The sequence below is a fragment of the Rhinopithecus bieti genome, unplaced genomic scaffold (genome assembly GCF_001698545.2).
Source record: "Rhinopithecus bieti isolate Rb0 unplaced genomic scaffold, ASM169854v2 scaffold_15160, whole genome shotgun sequence".
In the NCBI taxonomy this organism is placed as follows: Eukaryota; Metazoa; Chordata; class Mammalia; order Primates; family Cercopithecidae; genus Rhinopithecus; species Rhinopithecus bieti.
In genome coordinates this window covers 21,519-28,508 of record NW_016807998.1, presented here as the reverse complement: position 1 = coordinate 28,508, position 6,990 = coordinate 21,519, and the positions used below count along the sequence as shown (strand labels likewise).

General features: G+C 54.5%; 1 non-coding gene and 2 pseudogenes across 1 annotated transcript; 2 read left to right on the top strand and 1 right to left on the bottom strand.

Moving 5' to 3' along the window:
• The first annotated feature begins 428 nt into the window (after nt 1-428).
• Nucleotides 429-1,116, top strand: LOC108537462 (uncharacterized; annotated as a pseudogene).
• Nucleotides 1,117-3,802: 2,686 nt separating this feature from the next.
• LOC108537464 (formin-like protein 3) lies at nt 3,803-4,995 on the bottom strand (annotated as a pseudogene).
• A 1,392-nt stretch (nt 4,996-6,387) lies between these two features.
• TRNAN-GUU (transfer RNA asparagine (anticodon GUU)) lies at nt 6,388-6,461 on the top strand. Its single transcript has one exon. It is a non-coding gene; the product is annotated as a tRNA-Asn (tRNA).
• The last annotated feature ends 529 nt before the right edge of the window (nt 6,462-6,990 follow it).

Here is a 6,990-nt window from a genome sequence, read left to right as displayed (position 1 = left end):
ACAGAACGAAAGAAAAGACCTAAAGGTTTCGAATCTCATGATGTCAAGATGTTAAAGCCTAAATCCTAAGGTCCGACTGTGAGGGGTATGGAGGGTGTCTCGAGCTGGATCGATCCTTGAGCCTTCACCTGGAGAGTCCTCTGCACAAGTTCAGAGAGCAGGACAACTGCGCACCAGTGGTTCTCAACAGGGGCAGCTTCGCCCTCACATGTCTCTCCCATCCCCACTGAGACGCTAGGCCACGACTGGGGAAGCGGGAGGGAGAATGTTAACACCCTGACATGTATCTAGTCAGCGGAGGCGACGGATGTTGCTAAACACCTTACAATCCACCGCGGGAGGGCACCCCCCTCCACCGCGGGAGGGCCCCCCATCCACCGCGGGAGGGGCCCCCCTCCCCACCCCATCTCCACCCCGAAGTAGCCATTCCGCGGAGGTGGAGAAACTTGCGTGTAGATCAATGCCCACGCACTTGGCCGATGGGAAATCACGAATTGGCGACCAGTTGGATCTTGGATCTGAGGAAAATCTCCAGCGTCAGAGGGAACTCTCCAAGTTTTGCCCGGAGCAAACGGAAGGGTGGCGTTGCCATCGCCTAAGACGGGAAAATGGCAGGTGTCACAGGTTGCAGGGGAAGGTGGGAGACCAGTTGAGGGCCCCGGAGCCTTCCTGGAAAGAGTTTCCCATGCAGCCCGTCTCGGTTTCCGCATCCGTCTGAGTCCTTTATGATCTTGGGGTGCCGGGGTCTGGGTCCTTTATGATGCAGAGGGTATCCCCGTCTCACCCCGGGCCCCTCCCCGCTCCCGCCTCCTCCTGGCAACCCGGTGCGCGGCTCCGGCCCTGGCGACCCGCGACGGTCTCTCCACTTGCTGCCTCCTCGCAAAGGCGCATCTCTAGGCCAGTGGTGAGCTGCGGCGGGGTGGCTGCAACTCGCTCCAGGACTCGGGACTCTGGCCTTGGTGCGCCTCGCGGAGCCCTCGGTGTGTTGCCTGCAGGCTCTTTTTTTTAAAGAAAGCAGGGAAGCAACGGCCATGTGAGACGACTCCAGGAGCAAAGAGCGACCCTCACAAAGCCCAAGTCCTCCCAGAGCACAGGGAAACTGTCGTTTTAGACTGAAGAAGGGAGAGAAAGCACCTTCCCGCGTCTCCCTGGTGGTTTAGTGGCTAGGATTTGGCGCTTTCACCGGTGCTGCCTGGGTTCGATTCCCGGTCAAGGAATTGTTTTGCCTTCCCACGGGAATCTTCCTTTATTACACTGTCTTACACTGTCAGCCGGCCTGCCCCAAGGGCCAGATGCAGAACAGCCTCCGCAGCGAGGGGCAAACCCGGGCGAAGTAGGGCAAGTCGTGGTGGACCACCTCTCACGACACACTGCTCATATTTATGTCCGTGTCCTTTATCCGCAGACGCGGCTTTAGAGAGCGACTGAGCGTCTCGCACAGCTGTACACAACAGTGCAGAGATGCCAGCCCCGTGGAGGTGTACCCAATAAGCCCACCCTCTTTGCCGCCGCCGCCACGAGGCGCCTATCTGGCCGAGATGCGAATAATTAAGAGAGAGGCCAAGCCAAGTCGTGGCGTTTGTGCGTGCTCTGGACATGAGCACCGGCCAGTCAGCGGAGCCTCCTCACCCCGTTCGCAGCTAACGTTCGCAGCTTAGGCCTTCGGAAGAGGCGACTGGAGGCGATGCCCGCGAGGTTGGGAGGAGGATGAGCAGCTGGTGAGGTCCTCAACGGTGGTCCCATTTGCTGATTGAGCGGTAGAGGGAGGCGATGTTCGCTGAGCCAACAAAGACAGCAGGTGGAGTAGGCACAAATGGAAAACTGTTGCCGGTGCCCCAACAGAAGGCAGGTGTGAAAACCAGCACTAGGACGTCGAAGTGATGGTCTCACAGTTAAATCCCACAACGTCTACACTCCACCAAGCACTTGCGCACGCTCCCTATTTTCCATTCAGTACTCCCAAGAGGGGTTCGGACGAACGCCGCGTCCACTGTGAGCTCAGGGGAGAGCGGGAGCCAGGGAAGNCTACTCCTAACCAAAACATTCTTGGGAGTTACCAAGGACAGCTCCAAAAATCTTCCATAAATGGTCCTGAAAGAACTTACTGGAATCCTGGGCTGCAGGGCACAATGGCTTTAGTGCACCTCTGTTGTTAAGACTATTTAGAAATTGTCTTTGTAAACCCATCAGGCTGTTTAAAAATCAGCAATTTAGGGCTTGCATGCAACATGCAGTTATGCAGCAGCTGTAGTGGCCCATAAAGCTTCTCTTCAACTGAAAGAGGCCTGAAACTCCAGGAGGGGCGAGAGGAGCCTCGTTGAGCGAACGCAGCCCTCTGCCTGGCTGGCCCTGGTCAACAGGCTCGGAAGAGGCCGATTTGGAGGACAGAACGAAAGAAAAGACCTAAAGGTTTCGAATCTCATGATGTCAAGATGTTAAAGCCTAAATCCTAAGGTCCGACTGTGAGGGGTATGGAGGGTGTCTCGAGCTGGATCGATCCTTGAGCCTTCACCTGGAGAGTCCTCTGCACAAGTTCAGAGAGCAGGACAACTGCGCACCAGTGGTTCTCAACAGGGGGCAGCTTCGCCCTCACATGTCTCTCCCATCCCCACTGAGACGCTAGGCCACGACTGGGGGAAGCGGGAGGGAGAATGTTAACACCCTGACATGTATCTAGTCAGCGGAGGCGACGGATGTTGCTAAACACCTTACAATCCACCGCGGGAGGGCACCCCCCTCCACCGCGGGAGGGCCCCCCATCCACCGCGGGAGGGGCCCCCCTCCCCCACCCCATCTCCACCCCGAAGTAGCCATTCCGCGGAGGTGGAGAAACTTGCGTGTAGATCAATGCCCACGCACTTGGCCGATGGGAAATCACGAATTGGCGACCAGTTGGATCTTGGATCTGAGGAAAAATCTCCAGCGTCAGAGGGAACTCTCCAAGTTTTGCCCGGAGCAAACGGAAGGGTGGCGTTGCCATCGCCTAAGACGGGAAAATGGCAGGTGTCACAGGTTGCAGGGGAAGGTGGGAGACCAGTTGAGGGCCCCGGAGCCTTCCTGGAAAGAGTTTCCCATGCAGCCCGTCTCGGTTTCCGCATCCGTCTGAGTCCTTTATGATCTTGGGGGTGCCGGGGTCTGGGTCCTTTATGATGCAGAGGGTATCCCCGTCTCACCCCGGGCCCCTCCCCGCTCCCGCCTCCTCCTGGCAACCCGGTGCGCGGCTCCGGCCCTGGCGACCCGCGACGGTCTCTCCACTTGCTGCCTCCTCGCAAAGGCGCATCTCTAGGCCAGTGGTGAGCTGCGGCGGGGTGGCTGCAACTCGCTCCAGGACTCGGGACTCTGGCCTTGGTGCGCCTCGCGGAGCCCTCGGTGTGTTGCCTGCAGGCTCTTTTTTTTAAAGAAAGCAGGGAAGCAACGGCCATGTGAGACGACTCCAGGAGCAAAGAGCGACCCTCACAAAGCCCAAGTCCTCCCAGAGCACAGGGAAACTGTCGTTTTAGACTGAAGAAGGGAGAGAAAGCACCTTCCCGCGTCTCCCCGGTGGTTTAGTGGCTAGGATTTGGCGCTTTCACCGGTGCTGCCTGGGTTCGATTCCCGGTCAAGGAATTGTTTTGCCTTCCCACGGGAATCTTCCTTTATTACACTGTCTTACACTGTCAGCCGGCCTGCCCCAAGGGCCAGATGCAGAACAGCCTCCGCAGCGAGGGGCAAACCCGGGCGAAGTAGGGCAAGTCGTGGTGGACCACCTCTCACGACACACTGCTCATATTTATGTCCGTGTCCTTTATCCGCAGACGCGGCTTTAGAGAGCGACTGAGCGTCTCGCACAGCTGTACACAACAGTGCAGAGATGCCAGCCCCCGTGGAGGTGTACCCAATAAGCCCACCCTCTTTGCCGCCGCCGCCACGAGGCGCCTATCTGGCCGAGATGCGAATAATTAAGAGAGAGGCCAAGCCAAGTCGTGGCGTTTGTGCGTGCTCTGGACATGAGCACCGGCCAGTCAGCGGAGCCTCCTCACCCCCGTTCGCAGCTAACGTTCGCAGCTTAGGCCTTCGGAAGAGGCGACTGGAGGCGATGCCCGCGAGGTTGGGAGGAGGATGAGCAGCTGGTGAGGTCCTCAACGGTGGTCCCATTTGCTGATTGAGCGGTAGAGGGAGGCGATGTTCGCTGAGCCAACAAAGACAGCAGGTGGAGTAGGCACAAATGGAAAACTGTTGCCGGTGCCCCAACAGAAGGCAGGTGTGAAAACCAGCACTAGGACGTCGAAGTGATGGTCTCACAGTTAAATCCCACAACGTCTACACTCCACCAAGCACTTGCGCACGCTCCCTATTTTCCATTCAGTACTCCCAAGAGGGGTTCGGACGAACGCCGCGTCCACTGTGAGCTCAGGGGAGAGCGGGAGCCAGGGAAGTGAAGCGCACAGACTGGGCAGAGGCGGCGGGCAGAACCGCGGGTGTGAGAGTGCGCGGTGGCTTGCGGGGCGGGAGCCGGTGCTGAAAGGCAGCCTGGGTTGTCTTGTGGGGTGACTGTCGGTGGAATCTTTGTTTGAGAGTAGTTTGGAAGAATGGCGAGGGGCGGCAGTGGGTAGGGTGGTGACCCTGAGCGTCAGGCCAGGGCGAGGTGGCTGTGCTGTCGCTGCAGGGCATGCGCTCATTCCCATTTACCTGGCAGGGGAGAGACCGGTCACGAAGGGGGTTCTCCCAGAGTGAAGCTTCTTCATCGCACTCTAGAGTTGCTGATCCCTGTGATTTCCTCAATGTGAGAAACGGTGTTTGTGCTAGAAGAGGGCTGCCCTCTTTACCTAACATAACGGGGTTCAAGACTGACATCGCCTCACTCCCACCCGAAAATGTTTACGTGGCTTCCTTGTCTCTTTTTCTCTGTCCTAAAGTCGCCCCATCCTCACACTCCCTCATTTTTTTCTTCCACACTCTAGAGTATCTCTCCCTCTAATTAAAAGTTCCACCAAATATTTGAAATATCTCAACCAGAAAGACTGCAATGAATACATTATTTCATTCGTGGAAGCTACAGACCAGCTAGGTGAGAGTTGCTTGATATTTTCTGCTAAACGGTGAGGCATAGAGCACTTCCACGGTTTCTCTTTGGGCCTTTGTTTATGTACTGTTGGATTTCCTTCTTTTCCCCTGACCGTATGGCACTGTGGGTCCAGCGGTAAACCCTGCTTTTGGCTTTCTGGCTGCAGATAAAGGCGGCAGCTGGTGCAGGAATTAAAGCAAACCAAAAGACACATGGGTTCGCCCCAGTGGGTCCAAGATTGAGTCTGACAGTACCAGGATTCGGATTAGAACAGAGGTTGCTGCAGGCACAACGCAGAGTACTAACCAGTATAGAATCCCAAAGCACCCCACACCTACTGCCTGTCGTTTTGCTTCCCCCCCCCTTTATTTATTTATATATATTTTTTGAGAGACAGAATTTCACTTTGTCGCCCAGGCTGGAGGGCCGGGGCGCCATCTCGGCTCACTGCTACCTCTGCCTCTCAGGTTTAAGCGATTCTCCTGCCTTAGCCTCCTGAGTAGCTGGGACTACAAGCGTGCGCCACCACGGCCAGGTAATTTTTGTATTTTTAGTAGAGATGGGCTTCTACCATGTTGGCCCATCTTGTCTCGAACTCCTAACTTCAAGTGAGTGATCCACCCACGTCGGCCTCCCAAAGGGCTGGGATTACAGGCATGAACCACCGCGTCCGGTCCCCCGATTTTTTTTAAATGTAAAAACATTTATGCGATTTTTACCTCTTTATTCTTGGGCAGCTACAAGTTCTTGTGATTTTCTCTCACGTCTTCTCTCCATTCTGATACATGTCCCATCTTCTCTGCATCCAGCCGGTTCCCTCTGCACGGCCATTGTCTCGTCCTGGTCTCCGCTGCTTCTCCCTCCTCCTTTTCACCTTTTCCCTCTTTCCCCCTCCCACCCCACCGACCCGATCTACTGAAGTCGAGTTGAGTGAGGGGAGAGCAAGGGGAGAAGATGATTGCCTGAAGGCGGCTCAAGAAAACAGAAAGAGCTACTGTGAGAGCCGTCGGGGTGTTTGGCTTCCCTTAGGCCCTACTAGGCTCAGGCTGGGGTCGCAGATCCAGGCATTTCCAGAGGCACTGGCTTCTGAAGCAGGCGAGGGTCAAGGCAGGTTGAAGGCCATTCGACTGCCCTTCTGGCTTCAGAGTTATGCAATGTACGCATTTCTAATGCGCAACAACACGATTAGTCAACCCACCCTCTCTGGTTTTCCAAAGCTTTGTAGTCTGTACACTTGTCCTGCAGAAAGCGAATGGCAATCCCTAAAGTTATTGATGGCTTAATCTACGATGAGATGAAAGTGAACGCTTAATGTGTTTCGTTGAAGATGAATAGCTGAGGTTGTCTCTGTGGCACAATCGGTTAGCGTTTTCGGCTGTTAACCGGAATGTTGGTGGTTTGAGTCCAACCGGGGACGTCCTTTTAAATGTTGGTATTTGTGGCCAGGCACGGTGGCTCACACCTATTAATCCCAACGCTTTCATAGGCCGACATAAGGAAGCCTCACTTGAGCTTAGAAGTTCAATACCACACGAACTTCTGTGAGAATCCCATCTCATTAAAAAAAAAAAAAAAAAATTACAGTTGTTTCTCCTCAGGCCTATCACTGTATTTAAAAGTGAGAGAGTGTTCACTTATCCTTGTCTCTTGTGCATCCTATGAGAACACAAAACAAAAGGTGCCTCTCCAAGCCTCCTAAAAAATAAGATCCCTCCAGAAAAAAACTAGGTTATATGTATGGGAACCTGAAAGTGTGTGAAGAAAGAAACTTCAAAAATTCTGCCTTGCTTTCCACAGTCTGCCTTCAAGTGATATCATACCTCTTCACATTACTCCTCTCCCTGCCTTTATGCTATTGTCATGCATTTTACTTTACACGTGTTATAAACCTTACAATCCATCTTTATTACTTTTGTTTAAACAGTCGGATGTGTTTTTGTTTGGTT